This window comes from Diospyros lotus, chromosome 1, assembly GCF_014633365.1.
Source record: "Diospyros lotus cultivar Yz01 chromosome 1, ASM1463336v1, whole genome shotgun sequence".
Taxonomy (NCBI): Eukaryota; Viridiplantae; Streptophyta; class Magnoliopsida; order Ericales; family Ebenaceae; genus Diospyros; species Diospyros lotus.
The window spans coordinates 17,865,168-17,878,443 of record NC_068338.1 but is presented as its reverse complement, the minus strand read 5'-3'; the positions used below and the strand labels follow the sequence as shown (position 1 = coordinate 17,878,443).

The 13,276-nt window shown below is 40.4% G+C and overlaps 1 protein-coding gene across 1 annotated transcript in view; it reads left to right on the top strand.

Moving 5' to 3' along the window:
- The window catches only part of LOC127799898 (indole-3-acetaldehyde oxidase-like), a 58,747-nt gene that overhangs the window by 26,935 nt on the left and 18,536 nt on the right, over positions 1-13,276 (top strand). The gene's annotated exons all lie outside the window — the stretch shown is intronic.

Here is a 13,276-nt window from a genome sequence, read left to right as displayed (position 1 = left end):
TGTCCACTCTCAGTCCCGCCACTTGAGTACCATAGGGTGATGTCCATCTCAACCCCATCACAAGTGGTTCACATAACATTAATCCTTAGCACGCATCCTGAGTGCTATCACTCAAGTGCCACAACACAGGTTGACAACCCACATCCTATATGGACAACACACTAACATGCCAATGCCAATATCACATACCATGCATCATTTAAAACCAACATTTCCATGCACATAATTTAAAGCACAAAATTCAATACACATGTAAATAACCACTTTGGATGAACCATCCATATGAAAACTGAAAGTAAAGCAAGATCGCTACGGGGCAAGCAGCGTAGTTCAAAAATTTTGAACCTTACCCCGATCCCGGCGATTGGATCAACGTCGAAATCAAATCATTCACAAACAAAGAAATAAATCTAACCTTTAGATTATCGAGTCGTTCGCGGATTCGAGCCGTCCAAGCGTCCGGCCTCTAACTCATGATACGCGGCACACGTCCGTTGGCAAGGAGAGCGGAATAGGAGTGCTAGCTCCTTCTCCTTTGCGCGGCTTGTGTATGGACGGTAAAAGAACACCCACGTTTCAAATCGATGCCAAAAGAAACAGGAAGAGTGAACGGCAATGCGTTTTTCAACTCTTGAAAACCAACACCAAAAATCACCTCAATAATGGGCAACCTATAAAAGGATATTTATAATGAAATATCCTAGGGTTTCTAAAACCCTAATGGATTGGGCTAGCCCATTAATTCTAATTTAATTAGAATCATAAGTGGGCTTATTCTAGTCCAACTAGAAATATAATTAAATGGCCCAATCCTTTTATAGGTTAAATAAAATATTATGGCCCAAATCTAATTCAAGCCCAAATTATTTTATTTAATATTTGGCCCAAATCTAATTTGGTCCAAATATAATATTTAATATTTGGCCCAAATCTAATTTAGTCCAAATATAATATTTATTTTAATATTTGGCCCAAATCCAATTTAGTCCAAATATAATATTTAATTTAATATTTGGCCCAAATCTAATTTAGTCCAAATATTAACTTAAGCCCAAAAATATTTTATTTCCTATTTGCCACTCCAACAAATAGAAAATCATTAAATTAGAAACTCCTTCCTAATTTAATCAAATGCCATTTTTAGGAAACTCTTTCCATTATGACGACTCCTCGTAATATCGACGTCATTACGTCTATTTGTTCTTTTTCCGTGAGAACCTACGACGGCACAACTTTTTGCCGAAGTGTCCCACTTAACCATACGTCCACTCTCCTGGTTTAAGCCAGGGACCGTGCCTATTGCGTATGACTCATTAGGCTTCCGAATATGTTGGCAATGTGTCGGTACGAACACATAAGACAAGATTTGCCTCTAGCAAGGCGTCATGCCTACCCAATTATTCAGAAGAATTCATAATCCGCAAATAACCTTTCACGAGCATGGTTACCGTGTAATACGATCCTCTCGTCAATGCATCTTATGTGATCTCAAGTATGGCGATGTGTTGCTTGATAATGATCACATGAGTTTTCTTCGGTCTTTCGGATATCTTCACTTAATAGAAAGTGAATCAATAACTCCTTATTGATCTCTTTCACCATGACCATGGATTTAAAGTGAATATCCACCGAATGCACCTTAGATACATCATCCTCTATCAAGGGATAGACGAGTCCCATCTTGGCTATGCACCCATCTCCATAAGCCTCATGATATACCCAACGATCGCCCACGTGCAGCCTTTGTCTAGGCCCATCGAAACGATGTCAAAGCATACCGGTCTTCTTATGAGATGACCGTGACAACCTCAGGTCCAAGGATTAGTTACACCCATCTCGTATGAGAATTCCATCAACATTTAACCAAAATAGATTCTCATGGCGAGTCATGTCCAGTGACACGTTCTCCAACATTGGTCACCTATGTACTTGTCTAGGCATCCCCATGCCTATGGGTGTGAGACCCCCATTGCTATCACATAGCAAAAACATAGCACATACAAGTCTTACCGCAATTGTCAATGTCCATTCTTGACATTGCTACGACTTGGGACGTTTAATGATGTCTATAAACTGTTATGCATCATCTCACATCTTTATAGATTATTCACAGTATACATCATATGGACTTCTATCTAGTTTCATTCGGTTATTACAATAATAACAAGAAACTAATAGAATGACTTCTTGTGAATTTGAATAACTCCTTATTCAAATAATAACATGATTACAATTGTCAGTGTACAACATGCCCAATCTGATTGGGTCTAGAGCACCTACACTAACAATCTCCCACTTGCACTAGAGCCAATCATTCATGTATCTTATACCTGATGATCGAACATGACTTTCACGTTTCTCCTGGGATAGAGCTTTAGTCAAGGGATCTACGACGTTGTCATCCGTCGACACTTTCTCTATATATGTCATCTCAGCTGATAATCTCCATTATCATATGGTGATGTCGCAATACAAATTTGGTCCGTTGATGAGACCGTGGTTCCTTCGCTTACGCGATGGCTCCATTGTTGTCCCAATAACTGTTATTGGATCAACAATGCTGGACACCACTTTAAGTTCATCAGAGAACTTACGGATCCATACAACCTCCTTAGCTGCTTCGAAGGTTGTTATGTATTCGACTTCAATTGTTGAATCTGCCACTATCTCTTGTTGGAACTCTTCCAACTCATGGCCCAGCCATATAGGCAGAATATGAATTTCGACTATACGTGATTTAAAATCATCATGGTCGAATTGGAAACTGGCATCCATGAACCCCTTCGTGGTATGCTCTCATTCTCCATATGGTAAAAACATCTCTTTAGTACTTCACAAGTACTTAAGAATGGTTTTCACAATAATCCAGTGTTTCTAACCTGGATCAGCTTGATATCTACTACATATGCTCAAAGTATATGCGATATCAGGCCTCGTACATAACATGGCATACATGATCGAGCCAATAGCCAAGGCATATTGTGCTCGACTCATCCTATCTCTCTCATCTTGTGTCTTCAAACACATAGCCTTGGAGAGATGTATTCCATGTGACATGGGAAGAATTCTCCTCCTAGAATCTTCCATGCTAAACCTCTTTAGCACCCTGTCAATGTACGTGCTATGGGAGAGTGCTAGCAACCTCCTGGATCTATCTTTATAGATCTTTATTCCCAGAATATAGGCTGCTTCTCCCAAATCCTTCATGGAGAAAATACTTTGAAAGCCATATTTTAACTAATTGCATCATGGGAACACCATTCCCTATGAGCAATAAATTGTCCACATATAGGACTAAAAGGACCACCACGCTCCCACTAACCTTCTTGTAAACACACGGATCAACTTCCCTTTTGTGAAAAATCAAACCTTTTGATCTTTTCATCAAAACATTGATTCTAACTTCGGGATGTTTGCCTTAGTCCATAAATGGACCTTTGCAAGTTGCAAATCTTATTTGCATGTTTATGAGTAACAAAACTGTCAGGCTGTGTCATATACACATTCTCGACCAGGTTTCCTTTAAGGAAAGCTGTTTTGCCATCCATCTTCCATAACCCAGAGTCAATGTCAGACATTGCCTCATCATAGGTAGTAGGCTCATCGTTCTCAGCTAGAAGCACATCTCCATGTGCTGAGATGAGAAATCCATATCTCTCTTGCTCGCGACGAACTCTCATCGACCTATGAGGTTCTTGTGTAGAAGGTTGGGGAGTTGACACAACTTCTTGTGTGTGATCTTTCTCGGGTTCCTGGAGGGGAGTATTTGTTTGTGGTTCCCCTCGAATCTTATTCGAGCTTAACATTCCTCCCACTAGCCACAGCATCTAAGAATTCCTTCTCAAGGAATACCACATGCTTGGCAACAAAACACTTTTTGTTCACATGGGTGGTAAAAGTAATATCCACTTGGATATCCCACAAACAGATATCTCGTCGATTTGGGTTGTAGCTTACTACTGTCAACACGTTTAACATAAATTTGACAACCCCAAATCTTAAGGAAAGACAAATTTGGCTTCTTTCCTTTCCATATCTTATATGGAGTCTGAGTAACTGATTTACTTAGAACCCTGTTCAAAACAAAGATCGCGGTGAGGAGTGCGTATCCCCAAAATGAAATAGGGAGTTCAGCGCGACTCATCATGGACCAGACCATGTCCAACAAGGTCCTATTCCTCCTTTAGACACACCATTCATCTCTGATGTTCTAGGTGGAGTCCATTGTGAGAGAATCACATTCTACTTCAGATGATCTAGAAACTCACTGTTCAAGTATTCACCACCTCGATCTGATCGAAGTACTTTGATACTTTTCTCAGTTTGTTTCTCTACTTCAAATCTGAATTCTTTGAACTTTTCAAAAGTCTCAGATTTGTGTCTTAAAAGATACACATAACCAAAACATGATCTATCATCAGTAAAGGTTATGAAGTAGATATACCCACCTCGAGCCTGGATGGATATGGGCCCACACACATCAATGTGCACAAGCCCTAGCACTTATGTAGCCTCCCTTTACTTTAAAAAGAGACTTAGTTATTTTGCCAAGTAAACAAAATTCGCAAGCACCATATGATTCATAATCAAATGTGCTAAGATATCCATCTCTATACAAGTTGGATGTGCTAGTCTCATTTATATGGCCAAGGCAACAATGCCATAAATAAGTGCTATTTAAATCATCTGATTTAAGTCGCTTAATATTTATGTTATTGATAGAAGTATCAACATCAAGGACATACAAAACGTTACGTACTGTTGTTTTACCATAAAACAACTCATTTTTATAAAACAAACAACTGTTGTCCTTAAATAAAAATGAAAATCCATCCTTGTCAAACAAGAATTAGAAATTATACTCTTAGTCAAACTAGGATTGTAGTAACAGTTATGTAACTCCAATACAAGCCCTATGGGCAATGTTAATAAATAGGTCCCTACAATTAATGAACCAACTTTTGATCAATTTACCACGTGTAGGTACACTTCTCCTATTATTAATCTCCTCGTACTCCTAAGCCCATACACAAAAGTGTAAATATGAGCACTAGATCCAGTATCTAATACCCATGTGGACTGATCAGAAGTAGATAGATTAATTCCAATAACATAAATACCTGAAGTGCCTTGAGTAGAACTCTTCTTACTCTACACTTCTCGGTTTATCACAGTGGAGATAGATTGCATCCTTTTTGCCTTCTGGGTTTTAGTCTTCTGGACTCTTCCAGATTGCGCTATGGAAGAACTCTTCTTCCTTTTGGCTTTCTTACTCTTGGGCTTACCCCTGTGCGCCTTGGGCCCTTCAACTAAGAGAACACTTCCCTTAACCTATAATCAATTTTAGGTTCAGTCTCCCTTAGTATGGACAACCATTCTCCAAGAGTCTTTTCCATAACTTTTAGGGAGAGACTATAGCAGCAAATCTAAGGTAAGTTTCAGCATCCATACCCAAGTTCAGCTCTAGCAACCTATTGATAAAACATATCATCTCCATGGCATGCTTCTCAACAGATGATCCTTGAGCCTAGCCATGATCTCATAGGCATCATAACTCTTATGTGGCGACCTATGTTTCGGGGTCATGGCAGCCAAGACGATATATCAAGCGATGATCATATCACCCATGTGCATCGTCCAGGCCTAATGTGCTATTATTTCTTTAACTGGTGGCTTCGTAAGAAGATAGCTCTTTATCGCATAAAGAATCTTATCATACATGAGGACTATCCTCAAGATGATCTCCCAGTCATAGAAATTAGTCCGTTGAAGGTATTATTGCCCTCGAGTATCGATCTTATCGACATGTTTCCAGACATTCTGGATCAACAACTGAATAGAGATATTATTATAATCATATTGAATTACGAAATCATAAATTGCAAGAAGTAACATTTTATGATTGCTCCCACTATTTTCTACGAGTTTGCCACCCTCTAGACATAACTCGGGAAATCCCGTTGGAAGATTTCCTAGTGAGCTAGGATCCCATCTCCCCTCGCACAACCTTGAGTGACTCAACAAATTGTGTTAGGATCGATTAGGTAGGTACTTGCTACCAATTGCATCTCCATGCAACTCCTAGATTCATTGGGTTGACAACTCCTTGCCAAGCACATCTTATGTGACTCCCAATCTTTGCCTCTATACTCAGTAAGGCCTTGAGTGACTCAACAAACCCCACCTTTCTAGTTAAGTCAAACCCATCATTCAGGGACATCTCATGGCCCATGAAGCATAGGAATCATAGGTGACACATGACCTTGAGTGACTCAACAAATCAAGTGCCAGCTAGAAACCTAATGCTTCATAATGATGGAAGGCAAGTTGGCTTAATATTAATGAGGGATTTATTATTTATTTATTTAGGTCTCATCACATGCAATTAATCAAATTAATAATGCATAATAAACGACTCAAACCGGTGTATGGTATGGATAACTACGGCCCGGATGCTTCACGGGGACCCCCGGGAAGGGTCAAACCGAAGCCCGAGGGAGCGGGAGGGGCCGGGAGGCGGTTGGGTAGCATGTCAAACATGCTGCCAGGCCTAGGCGCGCTGGGCGCGCTTGGGCGGCGCCCGGCCGCGCGGCAGGGGCCGCTGGGGGCGAGCGCGGCCCACTGGGGCCGCGCGGGGCGCGCAAAGGCCGTGCGCGGGCAGCTGGGGGCCGCGCGGGCCGCGCAAGGCCGCGCGCGAGTCGCGGGTCGCACCTGCGGGCCGCGCGCTGCTCGCGGGTCGAACCCGCGGACCGCGCGCAGGTCGCGGGTCGCGCCCGCGCCCGGCCGCGCCTTGCGCGAGCGCGCGGACGCCCATGAGGGCCCTGCGCGCGCCCAGGCCGCCCCAGGCCATGCCCAGAGCACGCGGGCCCCGCTCGGCCGCGTCTTTCGACGCCCCGGTGCATCCGTATGCACCCCGAACCCCGTTTTGCCCTTTTTCGTGTCATACACGATCTTTTGCCCTTCACCTAAAAACGTTTTGCAATCCAAAATATACAAACGCAACAATCATTTAATTATTTCACAAATAACAACATAACCGAATCTGCACGTAAGGAATTGAAATATTTCGACGATGGCTCTGATACCACTGAAAGTTAAGCAAGATCGCTACGGGGCAAGCAGCGTAGTTCAAAAATTTTGAACCTTACCCCGATCCCGGCGATTGGATCAATTTCGAAATCAAATCATTCACAAACAAATAAATAAATCTAACCTTTAGATTATCTAGTCGTTCGCGGATTCGAGCCGTCCAAGCGTCCGGCCTCTAACTCGTGATACGCGGCACGCGTCCGTTGGCAAGGAGAGCGGAATAGGAGTGCTAGCTCCTTCTCCTTTGCGCGGCTTGTGTATGGACGGTAAAAGAACACCCACGTTTCAAATCGATGCCAAAAGAAACAGGTAGAGTGAACGGCAATGCGTTTTTCAACTCTTGAAAACCGACACCAAAAATCACCTCAATAATGGGCAACCTATAAAAGGATATTTATAATGAAATATCCTAGGGTTTCTAAAACCCTAATGGATTGGGCTAGCCCATTAATTCTAATTTAATTAGAATCATAAGTGGGCTTATTCTAGTCCAACTAGAAATATAATTAAATGGCCCAATCCTTTTATAGGTTAAATAAAATATTATGGCCCAAATCTAATTCAAGCCCAAATATATTTTATTTAATATTTGGCCCAAATCTAATTTGGTCCAAATATAATATTTAATATTTGGCCCAAATCTAATTTAGTCCAAATATAATATTTATTTTAATATTTGGCCCAAATCCAATTTTGTCCAAATATAATATTTAATTTAATATTTGGCCCAAATCTAATTTAGTCCAAATATTAACTTAAGCCCAAAAATATTTTATTTCCTATTTGCCACTCCAACAAATAGAAAATCATTAAATTAGAAACTCCTTCCTAATTTAATCAAATGCCATTTTTAGGAAACTCTTTCCATTATGACGACTCCTCGTCATATCGACGTCATTACGTCTATTTGTTCTTTTTCCGTGAGAACCTACGACGGCACAACTTCTTGCCGAAGTGTCCCACTTAACCATACGTCCACTCTCCTGGTTTAAGCCAGGGACCGTGCCTATTGCGTATGACTCATTAGGCTTCCGAATATGTTGGCAATGTGTCGGTACGAACACATAAGACAAGATTGGCCTCTAGCAAGGCGTCATGCCTACCCAATTATTCAGAAGGATTCATAATCCGCAAATAACCTTTCACGAGCATGGTTACCGTGTAATACGATCCTCTCGTCAATGCATCTTATGTGATCTCAAGTATGACGATGTGTTGCTTGATAATGATCACATGAGTTTTCTTCGGTCTTTCGGATATCTTCACTTAATAGAAAGTGAATCAATAACTCCTTATTGATCTCTTTCACCATGGCCATGGATTTAAAGTGAATATCCACCGAATGCGCCTTAGATACATCATCCTCTATCAAGGGATAGACGAGTCCCATCTTGACTATGCACCCATCTCCATAAGCCTTATAATATACCCAACGATCGCCCACGTGCAGCCTTTGTCTAGGCCCATCGAAACGATGTCAAAGCATACCGGTCTTCTTATGAGATGACCGTGACAACCTCAGGTCCAAGGATTAGTTACACCCATCTCGTATGAGAATTCCATCAACATTTAACCAAAATAGATTCTCATGGCGAGTCATGTCCAGTGACACGTTCTCCAACATTGGTCACCTATGTACTTGTCTAGGCATCCCCATGCCTATGGGTGTGAGACCCCCATTGCTATCACATAGCAAAAACATAGCACATACAAGTCTTACCGCAATTGTCAATGTCCATTCTTGACATTGCTACGACTTGGGACGTTTAATGATGTCTATAAACTGTGATGCATCATCTCACATCTTTATAGATTATTCACAGTATACATCATATGGACTTCTATCTAGTTTCATTCGGTTATTACAATAATAACAAGAAACTAATAGAATGACTTCTTGTGAATTTGAATAACTCCTTATTCAAATAATAACATGATTACAATTGTCAGTGTACAACATGCCCAATCTGATTGGGTCTAGAGCACCTACACTAACAAAAACAACCTATCATAGGTTAAATTGTTTGTATAAATAAATCAAGTATAGGGTCGAACCACCCATAGTAAACCAAGTTTTTGGTAGAACTACTTACAAGTCAAAACCATTTGTATGAAACAAGCCAAGCCTTGATAGTAAGACCACTCACAATAAACCAAGTTTGGGGTAAGAACTCTTACCTTGAACGTATCTCAGACCATTTCGATTCTTGTATCAACCTCGATTTTTGTGCCAAAACTCAAACAACCATACTTTTACTCAACCTTGAGCCTCAACAATCCCTAGACATCGTATTTATTTAAAGGAATATCAAATTCCATTTTTCCCAATTTTTTCATAATTTTCTCTTATTTTCTCCCTATTTTTCCCTTGATAATTCCAAAATAAATATCTCCTCAAACATTTTTCCAAATTTTTCTCAAAATATTAAAAAACAATTTCGGAAAATACCTCACACAGAGGCCCTCACGTGCCACCCACGCGCCTGCGCATAAAGACCCACGTGTGCACTACACACGCCGGTTGTCTTCTCAGGCGAGCCCCTCGCCACCAGTGATCGAAATTTTCCCCCGATCATACCACCTTGTAAACTTCTTCAAGTCGATCCTGATGGCATGTTTCTTGGCCTGAAACCACCACTGGAAGGCATCCCATCGACCGATTAAAGCTTCGGTCCCGACGTTCATTTACTTTTTTTGGCAACCCTCGAAACACCTTCAAATCTGCACAAAATCGCACCAATTTTTCCAGAACTTCTCTCCTAAACATGAGGAACAAAAGCCCTCCATCCACCACACTCGATTCTCCCTCTAAAACCTTAAATTTGAAGCTCGAATTGTGAAGAAACCCTCGATCCGTTTTACGCTATTTATAGGCACATTTGAGCCATGACTCAATCAAATCTTGTCGCATCTCGAGCATTAATGGCCTCTGGAGGTTTGATTTAGCCTGAAATCGGACGAGATTACCTCAACCACCTCTTCCCGATTTTTCGACAACCCACGACCATTCTTGGCCCATACCCTGCCCAAATCGATTCCCCATGCCCTGGAGCCCTTGGTGGACCTTGAGGCAACCCTCTCCGACGATGGCAATGGTGGCCGGCGGGGGCCATGGCTATCTTCTTCGAATTTTGCACTTTGACCCCTGCTTCTTTCCAAATTCCATTTTGGCCCTTAATTGAAGCCCTTGAGTTATCCAATAATTCCACTAAGCTCTATAAGTTTTAAACCCTTCATCTTACCCCCAAAGATTTAGAAAAACCACCGTTTTGACCTCTCTCGACCAAAATTAATAAATTACACTTAGGCCTGAATATACATAAGATCGTGTTTTGATCGCAAATCCTTTTGTTTCTTTCCGAAACCACTTAAGAGTTGCTTCTTATTTTAATTATGAACCTACTCAGGGTTCCGTCGACTTCCCGGAAGTCCTTTACGATCATTCGATTTCTCAACCTGAATCATAGTTGTACCGAAAACCTTCTTCGGTCCGATTTCTTTCAGCGTCATAAATCTTGCCTCGAGATGCTCGTCACTGACATACTCTTTTCTTTAGACATCTAAGCTCTAGGGTACACCCTGTAGTCGATTTGGCGACTTATTTTTACTATCAAACCAATTTTTCGGTATTTCGAACTCATTTAAATTACGTGGCAACCTTATGCCAATATGGGGTATTACAAGTATCCCAATCTCAGCCTTTTGATCCAACTTATCTCTTTTTACATCAGGAACGTGTATAACAGATGCAACCAAACACCTTCAAATTTTGTACAGAAGGTCTCTAACCATTCCAAACTTCAAATGATGTTTTGTTCTTTAGTGTTTTTGTTGGCAGTCTATTGAGCAAATAAACTGCAGTATTGACAGTCTCAGCCCAAAATTGCTTAGGTAGTTTCTTCTCAATCAGCAAGTACCTAGCCATCTCCATTATTGTTCTGTTTTTCCTTTCACACACACTATTTTGTTGTAGAGTGTAAATTGCTATTAATTGATGTTCAATACCTGCATTTTCACAGAACTTCTTGAATTTATCAGAAGTATACTCAGTTCCATTATCTAACCTAATCACCTTCATTCTATGGCCGCTTTGATTCTCAATCCAATTTTTAAACTTCCAAAACACATTAGCAACTTCAGATTTTTGTTTTAGAAAATAAACCCAGCACATCCTACTAAAATCGTCAATGAATGCAACATAATACCTGCTGCCATTCAAGGATTGAGTTCTCATTGGACCACACACATCTATATGAACAAGTTGAAGTTTCTCCATTGCTCTCCAAGTCTTGTTTTGTGAAATGGCAATCTAGATTGCTTCCTAAGTTGACAGACTTCACAAACGCCAATTTCTTCTTCAACACCAGGTAAATCTTGTATAAGCTGTTTCTTATGCATAGAGGTGAGGGAAAAATAATGAAAATGTCCCAATCTTTTATGCCAAAGCTGATATTGATCAAGAGAACTAGGATATGCACAGGAATCTGCTTGCATACAATCTAACATAAAGCTTTTCCCCTTCATCTCAATTGAGAACATCTCATTTCCAGCAGAATCAAAAGGCACACATACTTTATCTTTGAAAGACAAAGAACAGTTATTTTCGACTAGCTGTCCCACACTCAACAGATTTTGATCAATATCAGGTACAAATAAAACGTTAGAAATGAGTTTTATACCTGAACTAGTTTCAATGGCTACATTCCCTTTGCCTTTGACATCAACATGGTCTCCCATTCCCAATTCTGACTTTGGAAGCATATGATCTGTCAAGTTCTTTGAATATGGTCCCATCATAAGTCATATGATGAGTGCAGCCACTATTAATAAGCCAAGCTTCACTAGTTTTGCAGCTTGCAAAACAGGTTGCCACAAACAACTGCTCCTCTTGTTGTTGATCAGCAACTTGTGTCAGTTGTGTGCCTTGCTGTTTATTTTTGCAGACTTTCCCCATGTGGCCCATCTGATTACAAGACCTGCATTTAACATTAGGTCTAAACCAACAATATTTATGTAATTGTGATGTTTTCTTACAATGTGGACATGGGGAAATTTTCCATTTTTTGCCACCATCATTATTGTTTTCGTCCTCCTTTTTGTTCTTCTTATTCCAGAACTGTTTCTTGCCTTTGCCACTTGACTGAGTTTGAGCCTTTTCCATTGCTTAAAATGCACCTTCAGTCTCCCCATTTTTCCAGATAGCTCTTCTTTGTTCTTGAGCTTGTAATGCACTAACTCTATTAGTCATTTGATTAACGTCTCTTGAATCCTCAAGGAATGAGATTTTTGCCTCGAATCTTTTGGGTAGACTCACCAACACCTTCTCTACAATCTTTTTGTCAGTTAGCTCATCTCCCATCAATCTGATTTTGTTTACTACAGACATTAACTTCTCTGAGTACTGTTTTATACTTTCATGCTCTTCCATCTTTAGAATCTCAAAATCCCTTTTGAGATTTAATATTTGCATCCTCCTAGTTCTTTCACTTCCTTGAAATGTCTCCTTGAGCTTATCCCAGGCTTTCTTTGCTGTAGTACAAGCCATAATCCTTGTGAAAACATCATCTGAAACTGCTGAGTGAATGCAGGTCTTGGCCTTATGCCCCTTTCTTGTTGCTATCCTATTCTCTGTGATTTGGGCAAAGGTTGGACCCTCAGGTAATGGTGGTATTTCAGATGTTACCACATCCCACAAATCACTTGCTTGCAAGTATGACTCCATCTTCACTGCTCAAATCTGATATTTTTCACCTGTAAACATAGGTGGTGCTAACATGAAATTGTTTCCTGACATGGTTGTTATCTGGCTTGAAGGCTAAGTGTTTGGGTTTTTTGAGAAAGACATGGTTCCTCACTGGATTCACTCACTCTCAAACACAAACCCTTAAGATCAACAAGGCTTTGATACCAATTTGTAGGAATTAACAAAGAGATCAGAGAACAAGGGCTGTAACAGATGATTGAAAAACTGATGATTAATTCTCATTAAACTGACTTAATTTATAGCAATACATCAACAGAAAAAACATGATTTTCTCCTAAAAATAGCAACTAATTTGACTTGAACTCAAACTGAATTGAATTATTCAAACTAAACAACTAAAATTCAAAAGAGATTAGCTAGCTATTAAAGATATTTTCTGTATCTTTTCCAGCAGAAATATAGCAGCAGAAGTTGCACAGCTCA